This window comes from Pan paniscus, chromosome 8 (assembly GCF_029289425.2).
Source record: "Pan paniscus chromosome 8, NHGRI_mPanPan1-v2.0_pri, whole genome shotgun sequence".
In the NCBI taxonomy this organism is placed as follows: Eukaryota; Metazoa; Chordata; class Mammalia; order Primates; family Hominidae; genus Pan; species Pan paniscus.
Window position 1 is genome coordinate 44,561,211 of NC_073257.2, and position 21,333 is coordinate 44,582,543.

The following is a 21,333-nucleotide window of genomic DNA, read 5'->3' on the forward strand; positions in this document are numbered from 1 at the left end:
AATGTTCTTCAAAAGAAGACACACAAAAAGCCAATAGGTGTAAGAAAAAAATGCTCAACATCACTAATCAGGGAAATGCAAATCAAACCCACAATGAGAAAGCACCTCACCCCAGTTAGAATGGCTATTATCAAAAAGGCAAAATATAAGCTGGCGAGCATGTGGAGAAAGGGGAACCTTTATATACTGTTGGTGTTAATGAAAATTAGTATTGCCATAATGGAAAACAATATGGAAGTTCCTCAAAACATTAAAAATGGAACTACTATATGATCCACCAATTCCACTACTGGGCATATATTCTAAGGAAATGAAATCAGTATGTGAAGAGATATCTGCACTCCCATGTTTACTGCAGCAGTATTCGAAATAGGCAAGATATAGAATTAATCTAACTGTCCATTAAAGGATAAACGTGTATATACATACACACATACACACAACAGGATACTACTTAGCCATAAAAAAGAAGGCAATCCTGCCATTCGCAACAACATGAATGAACCCAGTGGACGTTACGTTGAATGAAATAAGCTAGGCACAGAAAGACAAACACCACATGGTCTCACTCACATGTGGAATCTAAAAATATTGATCTCTTAGAAGCTGAGGCCAGGCGCAGTGGCTCATGCCTGTAATCCCAGCACTTTGGGAGACCGGGGCGTGCAGATCACCTGAGGTCGGGAGTTCGAGACCAGCCTGACCAACATGGAGAAACTCCGTCTCTACTAAAAATACAAAATTAGCCAGGCGTGGTGGCGCATGCCTGTAATCTCAGCTACTTGGGAGGCTGAGGCAGGAGAATTGCTTGAACCCGGGAGGCGGAGGTCGTGGTGGGCCAAGATAGCGTCATTGCACTCCAGCCTGGGCAACAACAGTGAAACTCTGTCTCAAAAAAAAAAAAAGAAAAAGTTGAGAGTAAAATGGTGGTAACGAGAGGCTAAGGGCCTAGGGGAGAAATGCTGAGATGTTGGTCAAAGGACATACAATCATAGTCAAATAGGAGGAATAAATTTCAAGAGATCTATTGTACAGCAAGGTGACTACAGTAAATGACAATATACTGTATTCTTGAAAACTGTAAAGCGAGTGGATGTGTGCTCTCACCACTAAAATGATAACTATGTGAGGTAATGCATTTGTAAATTAGCTAAATTTAGCCATTCCACTACGTATATATACTTCAAAAACTATATTGTACATAATAAAAAACATACAGTGTTACCAATTTTTTAAAAATGTGCTGAGAATGTGGAAATGGAATCATGAAATAATTTACGTTTAAAAAAATGAAACAAACTTCACAGAAAGGACAAAAATCAGGTAAATTCTCTGAAAAAAATAATTAAAATGATTATGGGGTAGCACTAAAACTTTAGATCTAGGTAAAAGTATCTACAAATGTGTGAATAATTAATGCTATTTTTACTTAAAAACATAAGCTGTATTAAAACAAACGTTCACAGTTTTAATTTTGGGTTGTTTCTTCCTCTGTTCCCCAGACCTGTAGATTCTGTTCTTAAGAGAAAGTTGAACGCTGTTTATCCTGTTTCTATAAAGTATTTTGGTTAAAAGTTTGCTCAATCAAATACAACGCTGTCCAAGCACAATACTCCTGGAACTGAAATGTATTCTATACTATACCCATCGCCACACGCCTCCATCCATATTCATCCCAAACACTTACAACTACTAAGTACCCAACTCCCAGTATATACAAGGTCTGCATACCTACTGCCTGCTACACCCCGATGCTGCTCTTAGCAGTCTCAAAAACGCCCATACAAGCTTTTCATGCCTCTTACCAGTCTTCTTCCTCCTCCCTTTTTCCACGTTTCAACAACCACCACCCCCGACACACACGCCTGCTTATATATTTTACTTCTCTGCCCCCAAGTCAGATTCAAATTTCCTATCATGCTATTTTTTAATCTAAAAGCCTCCTCCTTTCTATCTGCCAATTTTTAAAATTTTCTTCCCATTTAAACTACCAAGAAGCCTACCAAAACTTAAACAGTTCAGCAAATGTTGTCTTTCTCCCCCAGGACATCCGTTTTAACCAACCAATCTGTTTAAGAGGTATATCAAAAAAAGTAAACAGGTAAACAAAACGTTAAAGAAACATTAATGTATCCTTTTTTTGGAGATGGAGTCTCCCTCTGTCGCCCAGGCTGGAGTGCAGTGGCGCCATCTTGGCTCACTGCAATCTCCGCTGCCCAGGTTCAAGCGATTCTCCTGCCTCAGCCTCCCAAGCAGCTGGGACTACAGGTGCCCGCCACCACATCTAGCTAATTTTTGTAGTTTTAGTACAGATGGGGTTTCACCATGTTGGCCAGGCTGGTCTGGAATTCCTGACCTTGTGATCCGCCCGCCTTGGCCTCCCAAAGTGCTGGGATTACAGGTGTGAGCCACCACGCCCAGCCGAAACATAATGTATCTTAATTAGTGAGCTTACAATTTAAGTCCAATCCAGATACGTATAACCTATTTAGCAATGCTAATATTGTGAACTATAAAATGTTAATATAGCTTCAAACATATAAAATATTAAGAAACTTTTCCAGTTTAAGCACTGAACTTCGCATCAAATCCTCCGAGTATTTTTTAAAGTACTTGTTTAAAATTAATAATCCCAGGCCGGGCACGATGGCTCACACCTGTAATCCCAGCACTTTGGAAGGCTGAGGCGGGCAGATCATGAGGTCAGGAAATCGAGACCATGCTGGCTAACACGGTGAAACCCCGTCTCTACTAAAAATACAAAAATTTAGCCAGGCGTGGTGTCAGGAGCCTGTAGTCCCAGCTACTCGGGAGGCTGAGGCAGGAGAATGGCGTGAACCCGGGAGATGGAGCTTGCAGTGAGCCGAGATTGCGCCACTGCACTCCAGCCTGGGCGACAGAGCGAGACTCCGTCTCAAAAAAAAAAAAAAAAAAAATTAATAATCCCTAACCAGGCCCCTACTACAGAAATCAATTAATCTTAATGAGCACAACAAAAAAGTAAAGAATAATTCCAGTATTAAGTTCCAGCAGAAGAAATCATTCCATCAAATACTTAGTTGTACGCTTAACAAAAATCATAGGCCATTATTAGGCATTTCAGGTTTTTTTCTTAATATATGATCCCTGCTTTCTTTAAAAAAAAAAAAAAACAAAAACAGACTGGGCACACAGGCTCACGCCTTTGGGAGGCTAATGTGGGAGGATCCTTTGAGGCCAGGAGTTTGAGACCAGCCTGGGCAACATAGTAAGACCATGTCTCTACAAAAAAATGTTTAAAATAAGAAAAAACAGATGCAGAATATAAGACATTTATCATCTGAATTTAGGTAGGCTATCAAAGAAGAGAAGGAAAGTATAACGATTTACATTATAAACCATTCTGGCCACAAAGAAATAGCAAAAACAGAAACAACAAAAAGGATATAGGAAATAATCGGGCTGGGTGTGATGGCTCACACCTGTAATCCCAACACTTTGGGAGGTTGAGGCTGGTGGATCACTTGAGGCCAGGAGTCCAAGACCAGCCTGGCCAACATAGTGAAACCCTGTCTCTATTAAAAATACAAAAAAAAAAAAAAAAAATAGCTGGGCATGGTGGCACACACCTGTAATCCCAGCTACTCGGGAGGCTGAGGCATGAGAATCCCTTGAACCTGGGTGGCGGAGGTTGCAATGAGCCAACATCGAGCCACTGCACTCCAGCCTAGGCAACAGAATGATAGAGCCAGACTCTGTCTCGGAAAAAAAAAAAAAAAAGGAAATAATCGGATAACTGGAAAGCAGGCAGAAATACAATCAAGTGTAAACTGGTAAATTCAAAACCAAAATTTAAATCTGAAACAAAAATTAGGAAACAACACCGGAAGCATCTGAGGAAGCAAGCAAGTTTTAACTAAAATGACATCTGCATTGGGTATTTTTAAAAGATTTGTGCCATGAGGTCTTAGAAATAAGGTGGACTTAATGATTTTTTCTTGATTATTATAAAAATGTAGAAAATGTTATAAGAATGTAGAGAATGTTATAAGAATTATAAAATGATCGTTCTAAGAATGTAGAAAATATTCCATTACAGGCCAGGCATGGTGGCTCACACCTATAATCCCAGCACTTTGGGAGGCCAAAGCAAGAGGACTGCTTGAGGACAGGAGTTTAAGACTAGCCTGGGAAATATAGGAACACACTTCCTCTACTTAAAATTTTTAAAAAAAGAAAAAACAAAACAAAACAAAAAACTCCCGTATCATTACCCAAAATCTACTCAATATTAAAAAATAATTTTTTAAAATATAAAAAGAAAGAAAATATTCCAATTCAAAAAGGAAGAAATATGACCTTTGGTTTGGAATGAGTTTTTCGATACTCCAAATTCACGATCCTTCAAAGAAAAAATTAAGCTAGTATTCTACTAAAGTTAACAACTTGTCCTCTGTGAAAGACACTGTTAAAAGAATGAAAACACAAAGAGAAATCATGTGCAAAATACAAGTCTGATTACAGACTTGTATGCAAACTATACAAATAATTCTAAAAACTCAGTAAGAACAACTACATTTTTAAAATGAGCTGAAGATCTGAACAGATACCCCACCAAAAAAAAAATTATATATACATATATACACACACACACAGATGGCAAACAAGCACTTTAAAAAACTGCTCAACATCATATCGTTATGGAACTGCAAATTAAAACAATGAGATACCACTGCACACCTACTAGAATGGCTAAAATCCAAAAACGAACAATACCAAATACTGGCGAGGATGTAGAACAGGAATTCTCCTTCTTTGCTGATGGTAATGCAAAATGATACAGCCATCTTGGAAGACAGTTTAGCAGTTTTTTACAAAGTTAAACATGCCCTTACCATAGGATCTAGCTATCACATTCCTAGGCATTTACCCAAATGAGAGGAAATCTTATGTCCACAAAAAGTCCCGCATGTAAATGTGTATAGTAGCTTTATTCATAATTGCCCCAAACAGGAAACAACCAAGATGTCCTTCAACGGGAGAAAGGATAAACGAACCGTGAGACATCCATGCAATGGACTATTATTCAGTGATAAAAGAAAATGAGGGCTGGGTGCAGTGGCTCATGCCTGTAATTCCAGTACTTGGGGGCCCAAGGCAGGTGGCTCACTTGAGTCCAGGAGTTCAAGACCTGCCTGGACAAAAAAGAAAGACCCCATCTCCACAAAAAAAGTAGAAAAAATACTAGCCAGGAACAGTGGCACACACCTATAGCCCAGCTACTTGGGAGGCTGAGGTGGGAGGATCACTTGATCCCCAGAGGTCGAGGCTGCAGTGAGTCATAATCGTATCACCACACTCTAGCCTGGACAACAGAGCAAGACCCTGTATTTTAAAAAAAAGAAAAAGAAAACAAAAAAAGAAATTAGTTATCAAACCATGAAAATGTGTATTTTAAATATATGTTGCTAATGAAAGAAAGCCAGTATGAAAAAGCCACATACAGAATGATTTCAATTTATGGCATTCTGGAAGTCAAAACCATAGACAGTGATTGCCTGGAGTAGGAAAAGGGGACACAGAATTCCACAGGTGAAGCACAGACGATGCTTTTAAGTCAAACCTATTTTGTATACAGTAATACTATAATGGTAGATATATGACATTATGCGTTTGTCAAAACCTATTGGTCTTTGCAATGAAAAGCGTGAACTTCAAAGTATGCAAATTTAAAAATATCATTGGGCAGGGGCAAGATCCCAGGATGGAAAGCAGATGTGACAAGAATCTAACAGTATTACAAATACATGAAATGACCTCACCAAACACAGTGGGGGGGAAATGCTGACATAAGTTACTTTGGAAATCAGTGAAGTCTCTAAGAATACAAGCAGAAGGGGCTGGGGGTGGTTACACCCATAATCCCGCACTTTGGGAGGCCAAGGCAGGAGGATCACTTAAGACCAGGAGTTTGAGACCAGCCTGGGCAACACAGTAAGGCTGTGTCTCTACCAAAAATTTAAAGATAAATACTTTTTTTATTTGCAAAAGGAAAAATAGGCAAAAGGAACTGCACAAAAGTTGATAAAGTTCTTTCCCTAGGGGTTCAAGTTAAGTATCTTGATACTGCTATACATTTATACTGGAATAAAACAATTAAGTAACTGAATGGTGGATAGCAGGTATCAGGTTTCTCAATGTTGGAGTGAAAATTTACAGATAAGCAAGAGAAGGAGACTAGAATGATCCAATAGATTAGACTTGGAGACATCAGTAGGAACTCATTTTTAGTTTACCACAGATATATAAGTGGTCATATATAGAAATATTAGATGTGTATATACACTGCTTGATATACACACACACACATTTCCTGGCTGTCAATAAAAATGACAAGCTAGCAGCAACAAACACACCTAGCACTCAGCTGTGGCTTCTTGCATCATTCTCCCAATAAAAGGACCAGAGGTCTTCGGAGAAATGGCTGATTCCAGGAAAGGGGCAAGAAATATGCAAGATGGGCAGGTACAAGGCATCTTGCAGTGCCATAATGACTTCCCCACAAACTAGATTTTAAGTACTTGATTTAAATGCTTATTACTAGGCAATTGTGTTCTGAACCTAAAACTCAAGTTAAAATTAATGCCATGCATATCTAGCTCATATTCATAATAACATCTTACATTATGTCGTCCCATGTTTAAATAATTTAAACTTACAAATATATTTTTGTTCTTTACCTTTAAACACTGTGTTTACAGCAAATCACAGTGCCTGTTTTTCACATCAAAACATAAATTACAATTATTTAAAAAGTACTAGGGTTCTCCATTATTGAATGGTTGTTACATCTTCAAATATTCAAGTTTTTTGTTTTTTTGTGTTTTTTTGGGGGGAGAGGCAGGATCCCACTCTGTCAATAAGGTCAAAGCACAGTGGTGCCATCATAGCTCACCGCAGCCTCGACCTCCTTGCCTCAGGCAATCCTCCAGCTCAGCCTCCTGAGTAGCTAGGACCACAGGTGCATACCACCACACCCAGCTAAATTTCTAATTTTTTTGGAGAGACAGGGTGTCAGTATTTTGCCAAGGTTGGTCTGGAACTCCTGGCCTCAAGCAACGCTCCCACCTCAGCCTCCCAAAGTGCTGGAATTATAGGCATGAGCCACTGCGCCCAGCCTCAAACTTATTTTTAAATGATCTCTTATACATGGAGATTAAATGCTGACTCAGATACACAGCAAAGCAGAAAGTGAGGAACCTGCTGTATTTTTTTTTTTTAATTCACCAGCATGGGCAACATAGTGAGACCCTATCTTTACAAAAAAATTTAATAAAAAATTAGGTGGACATGGTGGTGCATGCTTGTAGTCCCAGCTACTCAGGAGACTGAGGTGGGAGGATCACTCAAGCCCAGGAGTTCGATAGAGGCTGCAGTGAGCTGTTCATGCACTCCAGCCCGGATGACATAATAAGACCCTGTCTCAAAAAAAAAAAAAAAAAATTCACAAACTCAACACTTTGTATTAAACAGCCCTGAACAAGCCCTTTCTGATCAAAAAACACCAAAGATTAAGCTGTGCTTTCATCCCTTCACATCTACTTGCACACACTAAAAGAGTGTTAATATAACAATGAAAGATACCAAGAAGACAGCCTATACAATAAAAAACCCATAATTAGTTTAAAAAAAAATCTAAGGAACCAAAAAAACATTTTTCTTGAGCCAACAGGTTAACAGCCTTTTCCCTTCAGATTCTATTATTTCGTCAAAAGCACCCTATATCCAAAATAGCTCCACATTATAAGCCTTTAAAACTATCCTTCTAGCCAGGCATGGTGGCTCACACCTGTAATCACAGCACTTTGGAAGGGTGAGGAGGGTGGATCACCTGAGGTCACGAGTTCGAGACCAGTCTGGCCAACATGGTGAAACCCCGTCTCAACTAAAAATACAAATATTAGCCGGGCGTGGTGGTACATGCCTGTAATCCTAGCTACTTGGGAGGCTGAGGCAGGAGGATCACTTGAACCTGGGAGATGGAGGTTGCAGCGAGCCAAGATTGTGCCACTGCAGCCTGGGCAACAAGAACGAAACTCCATCTCAAAAAAAAACAAAAAACTATCCTTCTATGACAATCATTCTGTGTCTACATTTTTAAGCTTTCTCTTTACTCCCTTCTAACTGCACTCCAATCAATGGCTTCTTCCTTCTGCACCCCTCAACACCACGAAGTCCTATATTTTAATTTCTTAATAAGAATTTTCTATAATAATCCATTTTTAAAAGAAGAAGAAATAAAATAACCTTCTTTTTTTTTTCTTTTTTTTGAGACAGAGTCTTGCTCTGTCGCCCAGGCTAGAGCGCAATGGCATGATCTCGGCTCACTGCAACCTCCGCCTCCTGGGTTCAATCTCCTGCCTCAGCCTCCTGAGTACCTGGGATTACAGGCATCTGCCACGGTGCCAGGCTAATTTTTGTATTTTTAGTAGAGACGCGGTTTCACCATGTTGACCAGGCTGGTCTCAAACTCCTGACCTTGTGATCCACCCACCCTGGCCTCCGAAAGTGCTGGGATCACAGGCGTGAGCCACCGCGCCCGGCCAAAAATTAACATTTTTATAGTTCACATAATTTTTATCTTGCCTCTGGGACATCTCGTCTACTTGATCGTGTAGTAACACCACCTCTATTTTCCTTGGGGAAGGCATGCACACCCATAGTCTTAGTCCATGTAGTTACATAAGTTACATAATAATAAGAAATCAGGCAGGGTGCAGTGGCTCACGCCTGTAATCCCAGCACTTTGGGAGGCTAAGGCTGGTGGATCACCTGAGGTCAGGAGTTTGAGACCAGTCTGGCCAACACAGTGAAACCTCGTCTCTACTAAAAATATAAAAATTAGCCAGGCGTGGTAGCACGTGCCTGTAATCCCAGCTACTCGGGAGACTGAGGCAGGAGAATATCTTGAACAGGAGGCAGAGGTTGCAGTGAGCCAAGATCGCACCACTGCACTCCAGCACTCCAGTCTGGTCAACAGAGCAAGACTTAGTCTCAAAAAAATAAAAAAGAAAAGAAATCATTACCCTAGTCTTTATAAAAGTTCAATGAAACTTTCGATCTCCTAACAACTTATTCTAGAAGAAAAACATTCACTTCACAACACTACTGGCTACCCAGGTATCTTCTCCTCCCCAACCCATTCAGGTATTCTGAAACTATACACACTACTCTCTTAAAGAAAATCTTCTAAATATCACTTACATTCAATTACTTGCATGTGTTTACCAATCCCCCATGTTTTAAAAAGATATAATCCACAAAACAAAGGCAAATACATCTGTTAGTGCAGCAATTATTTAAGTCTGGCCACTGCAAAGTTCTAGTGTCAGACATCAGTAACTCACCCAAAAAAAGGAGAAAACACTCTATAATGTTTAAATTATGCCAGTTTACTTCAAATAAACATTGGGATATCAAGAGTCATGGTGGGCAAAGAACCTGACAGACAGTTTTCAAAAGAAGATACAGACGGTTCCCAACTTGCAATGGTTCCAGTTACAATTTCCTGACTTTATGGTGGGTTTATTGGAATATCAAATACCTTTTTTTTTCTTTTGAGAGATGGGGGTCTCATTCTGTCACTTAGGCTGGAGTGCAGTGGTACCATCATAGCTCACTGCAGCCTTAAACTCCTGGGTTCAAGAAATCTTCCTGTCTCAGCCTCCTGAGTAGCTAGGACTACAGGTACGTACCACCACACCTAGCTAATTTTTAATCTTTTTAGAGATGAGGGTCTTGCTATGTTGCTCAGGCTAATTTAAATGCATTTTTGACTCACAACATTTTTGACTTATGATCAGTTTATGAGAACATAATACCATCATAAATTAAGGAGCATCTGTATATAAGCGGCCAGTAAGAACCTGCAAAGATGCTGAATATTACTGATCATTAGGGAAATCACACACACACACACACACACACACACACCAATGAGATACCACTTCACACCCAACAGGATGGCTATCATTTTTTTTAAATTAAAAAATAGACCAGGTACAGTGGCTCATATCTGTAATCCCAGTAATTTGGGAGGCTGAGGCAGGAGGATCACTTGAGCCCTGGAGTTCAAGACCAGCCTGAGTAACATAACGAGGCCCCGTCTCTACAAACAAAAATTTAAAAAATAGCCAAGGATTGGTGGCACATGCCTGTAGCCCTAGCTACGCAGTAGGCTGAAGTGAAAGAATCGCTCAAGCCTGGAAGTTGAGGCTGCAGTGGGCTGTGACTGTGCCACTGCATTCCAACCTCAGCAACAGAGTGAGACCCTGTCTCAAATAAATAAATATAACTAAATAAATAACAAATGTTTGTGAGGATGTGGAGAAACTAAAACTCTTGTGCACTGCTGGTGGAAATGTAAAGTGGTACAGCCACTAGGGAAAATGGTATGGTAGTTCCTCAAGGAAACTGAAAATACAATTACCACATTATCCAGCAATTCCACTTCTAGGTATACACCCACAAGAATTGAAAGCAGAAAGTCAAACAGATATTTGTATATCCATGTTCACAGCAGCATTAATCACAATAGCCAAAAAGTGGAAGCAAACTAAATATCCATCAATGGATGAATAAACAAAATGTGATACATACATAAAATATTATTCAGCCTTAAAAAGGAGGAAATTCTGACAGTACAACGTGAATGAACTCTGAAGACTATTTATGCTTAGGGAAATCGCCAGTCACAAAAGGGCAAACATTATATGATTTCATGTATATAAGGTACCTAGAGTAGTCAAATTCATAAAGACAGAAAGCAGAATGGTGGTTACCAAGGGATGGAGAAAGACAGCAACAGGAAGTTACTGCTTAATGGGTATGGAGTTTCAGTTTAGAAAGATGAAAAAGTTCTGGAGATGAAGGGTGGTGATGGCTGGACAACAAAGTTAATTTATTTGATGCCACAGAACTGTGCACTCAAAAATGGTTAAAACAGTAAATTTCATGTCATATATATTTCACTAAAGACACTGTAGTATACAATTTAAATCACCTTATACCCATCTACTCAAAAGCCACAAGTAACTAAAATCCTCATGAAGCTCTTACAAATCCTCTTTAAAAGTAAATATAGGGCCAGGCGCGGTGGCTCACGCCTGTAATCCCAGCACTTTGGGAGGCTGAGGTGGGCGGATCACGAGGTCAGGAGATCAAGACCATCCTGGCTCCCACGGTGAAACCGTCTCTACTAAAAATGCAAAAAAATTAGCTGGGCATGGTGGTGGGTACCTGTAGTCCCAGCTACTCAGGAGGCTGAGGCAGGAGAATGGTGTGAACCAGGGAGGTGGAGCTTCCAGTGAGCCGAGATCGCACCACTGCACCTCCAGCCTGGGCAACACAGCAAGACTCCATTTCAAAAAAAAAACAAAACCAAAAAAAACAAAAAACAAGTAAATATTGGCCGGGCGCGGTGGCTCACGCCAGTCATCCCAGCACTTTGGGAGGCTGAGGTGGGTGGATCACGAGGTAGGAGTTCAAGAACAGCCTGACCAACATGGTGAAACCCCATCTCTACTAAAAATACAAAAATTAGCTGGCCATGGTGGCATGCGCCTGTAATCCCAGCTACTCAAGGCAGGAGAATCGCTTGAACCTGGGAGGCGGAGGTTGCAGTGAGCCGAGATCGCGCAACTGCACTCCAGCCTGGGTGACAGAGCAAGACTCTGTCTCAAAAAAAAAAAAAAAAGTAAACATTAAAAAGCAAACAAACATTCAAACTCTTAGAAAACTGAAAATTAGCCGGGTGCAGTGGCTCACACCTGTAATCCCAGCACTCTGGGAGGCAGAGGTGGGCGGATCACGAGGTCGGCAGTTCCAGACCAGCCTGACCAACATGGTGAAACCTCACTCTACTAAAAATACAGAAATTAGCCAGGCGTGGTGGTGGGTGCCTGTAATCCCAGCTACTAGGGAGGCTGAGGCAGGAGAATCGCTTGAACCCAGGAGGCAGAGGTTGCAGTGAGCCAAGACTGCACCACTGCACTCCAGCCTAGGCGACAGAGTGAGACTCCGTCTCAAAAAAAAAAAAAAGAAAAGAAAACTGAAAAGTAGCACTTACGCAGCATACAAATGATGAACTATTACCAATCCCTCAGTACATTTTGTCATCTACTGGAAAAAAAAAAATCCACGATTTGTAAGTTTTATTCAAATTGATTTTAACAAGAATAAAAATCAATAATGTAAACTAAAGCCCAAATTAGGTATCACTACACATCAACTACAATAAAGTTTTTGTTTTTGTTTTTGTTTTTTAAAAAGACAACAACAGTGCTGGCAAGTATTCCAGAAACTAGAGCATTTACATAGTGTTAGTGAGAGTGCTAAATAGCACAGCCAGTTTAGTAGTTTCTTACAAACCTAAGTTCCTGTATACCACATTCTCGGCCATGGAACAAGCCTCAATAAACTGAAAAGAACTGAAATTATGCAAAGTATGTTCTCCAATCACAATAAAATTAAATTAGAAACTCTCAAAAAGTATCTTAAAAACCCCAAAATTGTTTTTGGAATCTAAGCAACACACTTCTAAATGAGTCAGGAGTCAAAGACAACATCAGGCTGGACAAGGTGGCTCACGCGTGTAATCCCAGCTCTTTGGGAGTCGGAGGTGGGAGGATCACTTGAGGCCAAGAGTTCAAGACCAGCCTGGTGAGTTCTGAACTCCTGGTGAGACCCCATCTCTACAAAAACTAAAAAAACTAGCCGGGCATGGTGATATGCACCTGTAGTCCCAGCTACTAAGGGAGGCTGAGGTAAGAGGATTACAGGAGCCCAGGAAGTCAAGGCTGCAGTTTGTGACACTGCACTTCAGCCTTGGTGAGAGTGAAACAATGTCTCAAAAAAGAAAAAAGAAACCAAACAGGAAATGTGTACTGAATGAAAATGGAAACATGTAATTTCAAAATTTGTGGGATACAGCTGAAGTAGTGCTCAGACAAAACTTACAGCACTAAATGCCAGAAAAAACACAAAGTCTCACATCAATGACATAAGCTTCCACTCTAAGAAGGTAAAGAAGAGCAAATTAAATCCAAAGTTTGTAGAGGTCGGGCGCGGTAGCTCATGCCTGTAATCCCAGCACTTTGGGAGGCAGAGTCGGGCGGATAATGAGGTCAGGAGTTCGATACCAGCCTGACCAACATGGTGAAACCCCGTCTCTACCAAAAATACAAAAATGAGCTGGGCATGGTGGTGCATGCCTGTAATCCCAGCTACTGGGGAGGCTGAGGCAGGAGAATGGCTTGAACCCTGGGGACAGAGGTTGCAGTGAGCCGAGATTGTGCCACTGCATTCCAGCCTGGGTGACAGAGCAAGGCTCCATCTCAAAAAAAAAAAAAAAAAGTTTATAGAAGAAAAGATATGAAAAAGATGAGAGCAGAAAGCAATAAAAAGAAAACAGAAAAATGTTAGAGAAAAATCAATGAAACCAGAGCCTGGTTCTTTAAGAGCAGTAAAACTGTCCAGGTGCAATGGCTCACACCTATAATCCCAGCACTTTGGGAAGCCAAGGCAGGCAGATCATCTGAGCTTAGAAGTTCAATGCCACCCTGGGCAACGTGGTGAAACCCCATATCTACCAAAAATACAAAAAATTAGCCAGGTGTGGTTGGCATGTGCCTGTGGTCCCAGCTACTCAGGAGGCTGAGGCTTGTGTCCAGGAGGCAAAGGCTGCAGTGAGCTGAGATCATGCCATTGCACTCCAGCCTGGGAGACAGAGCAAGACCCTGCCTCAAAAAAAAAAAAAAAAAAAAAAAAGCACAGATCAGTAAAACTGACAATCCTCTAGCCAAACTAATGGGAACAAAAGAGAAAAGAAACAAATTATCAAAAAGGTAACCAGAGACATAACTACAGATCCTGAAGACATCAAAAGGAAAATAGAAAATATTATGAACAACTTTATGCCAACAAACTCAACAATCCACATGAAGTAGACAAATTTTTTTTTTTTAAGAGACAGGGTCTTGCTCTGTTGCCCAGGCTGGAGTGCAGAAGCATAATCATAGCTCACTGCAGCCTCTAATTCCCGGGCTCAAGCAATCCTCCTAGCCTCAGCCTCCTGAATAGCTGGGACTACAGGTGCATGCTACCATGCCCTTCTAACAAATTTCTTGAAAGATACAAATAACCAAAGCTTGCTAAAGAATAAACAGATAACCTGAATACTCCTATATCTATTAAATAAACAGAATTTGTCTTTAAAAGCTTCCCACAAAGAAAACTGGCCCAGGCGGCTTCACTGGTGAATTTTACCAAAAACGTAAAGAAGTTACTACCAATTCTACATAAATCTCTCAAAAAAAAATTGAAGCAGAGAGAAAACATCCCAACTCCATTCCACCAAAACCAAAGACATTATAAAAAAGAAAAAATCATAGGTTAGGCAAGGTAGCTCACACCTGTAATTCCAGTGTTTTAGGAAGTCGAGACAAGAGGATCACTTGAGGTCAGGAGTTCAAAACCAACCTGGACAACATAGCATGAACCCGTCTCTACAAAAAAAGTTTACAAAATTAGCTGGGCATGGTGCCACACACCTGTAGTCACGGCTACTTGGGAGGCTAAAGTGGGAAGCCTGTTTGAGCCTGGGAGTTCGCGACTGCAGTGAACTGTGAACATGCCACTGTACTGCAGCCTGGGGTGACAGAGCAAGACCCTAACAGGAAAAAAAAAAAAAAAACAGGCAAAATATTTAAACAGACTTGTCCAAAGATCTATAGACGGTAAATAGGCTCATGAAAATATGCCCAACATCTTTAGCCATCAGGAAAATGCAAATTAAAACCAAAAAGAAAGAAATGTCACCACACATCTCACAGAATGGCTAAGTCAGGTCATACCAGTGTTTTTGAGAATGCAGAGCCAGTGGAACTCACACACAAAGCTGGTGAGGATGTAAAACTGAACCAGCATTTGAAATAAGTTTGGCAGATGCTTAAAATGTTAAATATGCATCTACCACATGATTCAGGGATTTTCCTCTTAGGTATTTACCAACAAAAATTAAAGCATATGTAGACACAAAGACAGTAGTTTCATCTGTAACAAAGAGAAACTCGCAAGTCAATCAACAATTGAATAAACTAATTGTGGTATATCTACACAATGGAATATCACTCAGCAATAAAAAGGAACGAACTGTTGATACACACAGCAAACTGGGTGAATCTCAAAATAATTTTCTTGAGTGAAGAAAAATCCAGACCAGAATCCATAGTACACGAGTCCATCTGCATAAAATTCTAGAAAATTGATTCCCTAGAATCAAACTAATTGATAGTGACAGAAAGCAGAGCAATAGTTGCCAAGGGACATGGGGAATGAATCACATAGGAGCTCAAGGAAATTTTTGATGGGTGAAAGAAATGTTCATTATCTTGAAAATGGTAGTGGCTTCACAGGTATATACATATGTCAAAACTCTTCAAATTGTACACTTAAAAAATATGTGCAGCTTGTTATACAGCAATTATACCTCAAAACTGTATTTTAAAAAAAAAACTGTTAAAACCCTAATGATGCAAATTAAAACAACCAGATATCACTACTCACCTACTGGATAGCTTTCAAAAACACAGAATGTTTTGTATGGTAAAGATACCAGCAACTGGAATTCTCTTCATTGCTGGTGGAAATGCAAAATGGTACAACCACTTCGGAAAATAATTTGGTAATTTCTAATAAAGTTAAACATACGCTTACTACATGATCCAGCAATCCCTCTTCTAGGTATTTACCCAAGAGAAATGAAAACATAAGTCCACACAAAGGCCTTACATGAACATTCATAATGGCCAGAAATTGAAAACTCAAATGCCTATGAACTTGTGAATACAAATTGTGGTACAATCCATCTCTAAAATAGGAAACAGTACAAACCTCAAAAGATCCTTGTAAGAACGGAAAGAGAAAATGCGAAAAAAAAGCACTTAGATATAAAGCATGATAGATGGTATCACATTAATCACTGCTTACTCAAGGAAGCAAAAGCTGTAATAGAGAAATACAAATCATATAGTATGTAGCCTTCTGTGTCTGACATGTTTCACTTAGATTAATGCTTTTGAGATTCACTCATGTTGTCTCCATAGATCATTCTTTTTTATTGTTGAATGTTAGTGTATTTTATGTATGTACATTACACTTTAATAAAACTGAAATTTAAAAATATATATTATGTAGCAAAATATAGGAAATTTTCAGCCAACTTTAAAAGATGTCACTCTAACCTCATAACATATTCTGAATTCTGCTGTGGTGAAGGAAAAGAGCACAGAACTTGGAGTCAGAGGTCTAAATTTTAAATCTAGGCTTTGCCATTTATCAGCTCTCAGGACCCTAGGCACCTTAACTTGCCTGTAAAACAAAGCAAACAATACAAACCTCAAAAGATGTTTGTGAGAAGAAAGAAAAAAAACTTTGTAACTTTCAGACGTCACAGAGTATCTGCATTAATCAGTGCTTACTCAAGGAAGCAAAAGTTGTGAGAGTAGAAAAATAGTCACAAATGCACTGATAATTTATAAAACATCCTGTCTCTGTCTCTCGCTGTGTGACTCTGGACAAGTCATTTAACCTCTCTGGGCTTCAGTTTTTTCCATCTGCAAAGTGCAGCTTATTAATAGTACATACTGCATACTGGGAGAATTAAGTAAATGTGTGTAAGGCACTTGAAATAGTGCATGGCGCATGGCAAGTGCTTTAAAAGTTTTAGGTCTTACTACAAAAAAACTATTATCATCATCCTACCAGACCCAATACTGGCCACCATCCTGCCCAACCAAGCTGTAGCAGTACAAGTGATTAATGATCTAGATCACTGGATTCTCAAACTTTTAGTGAGCAATGGAATAATCTGAAGAACTTTCCTAAAAATAAACTTCTTATTTTAAAAGAGTTTTAGATTTACATAATTACTGCAAAGATAGTCCACAGAGTTCCCATGTACTCTGGACCCAGTTATCCCTATTAACAACTTATGTTAGTATGGTACATTTGTCATATTCAATCAACCAACACTGACACATAACAATTTCCACACTTCATTCAGATTTCCTTAGTATTCTCCTAATGTCCTTTTTCTGTTCCAGGGTCCCATCCAGAATACCACATATACATTTTATAGCCATATCCCAGAGCGTTTTCAAACCACAGATTACAGGCTCTAGCCCTAGATATTCTAACAACAACCGGTATGAGGTGGGGCCCTAAAATCTACATTCTCAAGGATTGCTGATGGGGCCAATCTGAAAATACACTAAGAGTAACACTGGTCTACACTTTTAGACTCCAAAACTGTTGTTCGATACAGTAGTCACTAGTCAAATGTGCCTAATGCAAATTGAGAAATGCTCTAAGTGTAAAACACACTTGATATTTCAAAAAACCTGGTCCAATGTAAAGAACATAAAATATCTCATTAATAATTTTCATATTACATGTTAAAATGATATTGTGAATATACTAAGTAAAATATATTCATTTATTTCACTTTTTTCCACGTGCTTACTTTTTATAATGTGAATACTAGAAACTTTAAGCACAAGTAATTTATATAGGCATTACATTTCTATTGGACAGCAGTGGTCTGTGGTCTGGCAGAACAGCATCCATATGACCAAGTGGATATTAGAAGTGCAGGTGATTCCTATGCACGTTAAAATTTGAGAAGCACTAGATTATCAACAGGGGAAGGAGGCTTAGAGACTACACCATTTGGCAGTTCAGTTCAATTAAAAAGCTAATCAATTACAAAACGAAACTGCAGAATATTCATTAAGTCCATGAAGTCAAGGAAAGTAATAGGGAAATGGCTGAATCACAGCAAAGCCATATACCAATGAGCCGGGGCCAGCTAACTGAAGAAAAAAAAAAAAAACCACAAGGATAGTGGCCCAATAGGTTCCTCAAAAGAGGTAATCTGAAAAGCCCGATTTGAAGTACAGTGCTATGTCGTACTACGACACCTTTCACATCTGATTCATACTACAAAATAGTGCATATTTGCAATTCTAGCCAAAATTGTTAAATACAGGACAAAAGTTTAATTTCACTTTTCTCTCCCATGATTTATTGTAAAACTGTGATGCCCATTTTCTCAGGTAAGTAAAATATTAGTACTACTGTTTAATGGTTAAACAGATCACCACTATTTAGTTTTTACTCCATTTAAAAATTTTAATCACCCGTATTATTTTCAGTAATGTCACTTACGTAGAGTACTTAAAAATTTGTAAAGCTCACTTTCTATCAGCCTACTAAAAAACCACTGAGCAGATTCTTTCTAATTAAAGAAAAGTCAAATGATTAACTACAAGTAACATGCTGTTTTTCTACAGCACTTAATCTATTTTCATTTGCACCTCGAAACAACTGGTATTAGCAAATATAAAACCGAAAGAGATGCAATGTATTGATAATTATATATGAACAACTAATATATATATAACTAACTATACAGACGGCATTATCTTAACAATCAATGAGTCATCAGTCTTCTCCAGCTTGATGAAGTACGAACAGAAATCTATCAACAAATACTGGCGCATAAATATACATACACACATTATATTACACTTCTGGGGTTTCTTTTTCCCCCACAGAGAAACACTTTTAGAACAGTGGAGCCGCATGCAACCAGGGGTCGCACATATGTGCCCAGACGGTCTGGCTCGTCAGGTGGCATGGGTGGGGGTCACGCTTTCACTGCCTGCTTTGGGCTCTCAAAACCTAGCTCTGAAACGTTTCCAAGGCAATTTTAAAACAAAGAAAAAAAAATACTGTGCCAGGAGCCAAAATGCCTATTCAGACCAGAGGAGGTAGAGGAAGATGACCGATTCTGTAAAACACCCTCCTATAGATAAAGAAAAGGCGATATGGGCAAATACACACACATCTAGGCCATCGTTCCCGACTTTTAAGTAGAAAGAGGCGTGGCTAGGGGCTAGATACTTATTTTTAACACTTCCATTGAAACACCAGGAGTCTCCCAAGGTCTAACCTCTAGAAGTCGGGTGGCAGAACCTGAATCAGAACCCGAGTGAGCCTTCCTTCCTCCACGACCTCCCTTTAGGAACGCATGCCTAAATAGTCGATAAAATCTACTTCTCAATGTCATGATTAACCCAAAAGCCAGCCACAACCAATCGTGTTATTAGAGTGCTAAAAGCCTCTATCCACAACAAACACTCCACTTGGGATGACATTAAAACTTTCGATAAAGGTGTACTTTCAACGTCGTGCTTTAGCCTTTGAAAATACATTTACAAAACTGCAGCTGCAGTCAAAAGGAAAACATCACACGCCTCGAAAGCTGAAGGGCGTGCCTTTTTCTCTAACGAAGACCGTGTGGCCATTTCTTCTCAAAGGGTCTGCAGTCACTTAAGGTAGCAACGCGTAAAGGACAGCCGTTCTGAGAAGACAACCAGCTCCCCTGAGATGGGAGGCGGGCTGCACGCTGGTAAAGAGGATTTTTCAATTCAAGGACTTTGAGGAGATTCCGCCCAGAGAAGCTGGAGGGGAGCGAATGCACGTCCATCCAGCAGAGCAGGGCACCGGGAAAGACCGCAAAGAAGAAAGTGTCCGGTTTAAGGTCAACAGTCCTCGAGGGACGCCCCAGGTGGACTCCCCGGGTGGGCTCCCCGGGTGGGTGGAGGCCTGCGAGCCCCACTGCGATTAGGGAGTGGGCCCAGGGCGCGGGAGGGGCCGGGCCGGCCTTTTGCGCACACACACACACACACACCCGCCTTTTGCAGACACACGCGCGCGCACACACCCGCCTTTTGCACATAGACACGCACACACCCGCCTTGTGCACACACGCGCGCACTCTCCCGCACTCACACACACACCCGCGCACCCTCACACTCTCCTCCCTGGGGGCGGGGCGGGCGGGCGCTGCCCTCACACAGGAAGTCAGGAAACCCAGGGGGCAGAGAAGCCACAACTTCGGGCCATTTAAACCCTCTCGCCCACGTCAGCCAATAGGCTGCGCCGGCCCCCTCCCCCTCGGCGCCTACCCCCGCGCCCAGAGCCCCTCGCTGCGCGCCCGACCTCCCTTCGCGCGCACCTCCGCGGCGCCGCCGCCGCCGCGCCTCCCGCACACGCCTCCCCCCGACTCCACCGCCCTCGGCGGGCACAGCCCGGCCCCGGCGCGCCTTTGTGCAGCGCCTCGCCAACCTGCCCTCCGTCCGCCAGGACCCGCGCCCTGCACCTCACCGGGAGCCCGGCGGCCTCGCAGCAGGCGGCTCCCTTCTTAGTCCGCCCCGCGGCTGCGGGTCGACGACGCGAGCCCGAAGAGCGTTCACACGGCTACGGCCGCGGCCGGCCCGTCCCCGCAGGCTGGCCTCTGAGGGAGGGTAAGTTACAGGGCACGTCGGAGCGCGCCGGCGCGGGGGCGGGGCTCACGTGACGCGCGGGGGCGGGGCGGGCGGCTCACGTGATGGCCCGGGCGAGCTGGGCGGGCGCGGGTCTCCGGGAAGGTCTGGGGTGGCTTGGGGGTGCGGCGCCCGGCGGGGATCCGAATAGGGGGCAGCCAGCGTACGGTGTGGGAACTCGGGCCGGCGCGGGAGCCAGCGGTCAAGGGGGCTCAGCACTTTGTAAACAAGGAGTGGGAAGCGTTAAAAAAACGCTCGTAGGGAAAACCAGGGAAGGGCTGACATAGCGCCAGGATGGCAGGAATGGAGCCCGGGCAAAGACGGCCCTGCCGTGGGCCCTAGCGCTCCCTTCGTCGGCCCCTGGAGCTGCGGCCGGGCGTGGGTCAGTCGTTCACGGGCCCGGAAATTCCACTGGGACACCCGAAAAAGTGCTGCACGCCGCCTGAGGGAGACGGAAAGGGACCCGGGGCACTGAGTCCATTGCTGGGGTCGCCAGGGTACGTGGCAGGACCCGCTGTGCACACTCGGGACTGAGGAGACCCCTGGGACGCGGAGAGCCGCTCCAGGGCAGAACCAGTCCGTCAGCATTTCGCCTTCCACGGGCCTGAGGGTGCGAGCCCTGCGGGGGCCACAGGGTCATTGTCCAAAGTCATCCCCGTTTGCACTGTGGCAGCACCCAACCCGGAAGTAACAGCTTTGGCAGGTCTTTGATGGTGATCCAGTGGCAGGAGGAGCTCAGCTGGAATGGGAATCAGGAAAGAGACCTGGCTTCTGCCATTTATTGGCACTTCACCCTTCTGAACCTCAGCTTTCAAATGAGAGCTGGCTTCTAGGTCTAGAATACAATGAGTGTGAGAAAAATAACTGAGAGGCGTTGGGACTTCAGTAACTACTCATTCCTTAACCA

At 42.0% G+C, this 21,333-nt stretch overlaps 1 protein-coding gene across 10 annotated transcripts in view; it reads right to left on the reverse strand.

Moving 5' to 3' along the window:
* The window catches only part of ARHGAP12 (Rho GTPase activating protein 12), a 128,268-nt gene extending 107,861 nt beyond the window's left edge, over window positions 1-20,407 (reverse strand). For 9 of the 10 annotated variants that reach the window (XM_063607327.1, XM_034930260.3, XM_063607326.1 and 6 more), the window contains exon 1: window positions 20,269-20,405. The gene's annotated coding sequence lies outside the window, so the exon portion shown is untranslated. Of the gene's footprint in view, window positions 1-20,268 lie in introns of all 10 variants that reach the window. The other variant, XM_034930255.3, reaches the window with a different exon arrangement.
* Between the last annotated feature and the right edge of the window lie 926 nt (window positions 20,408-21,333).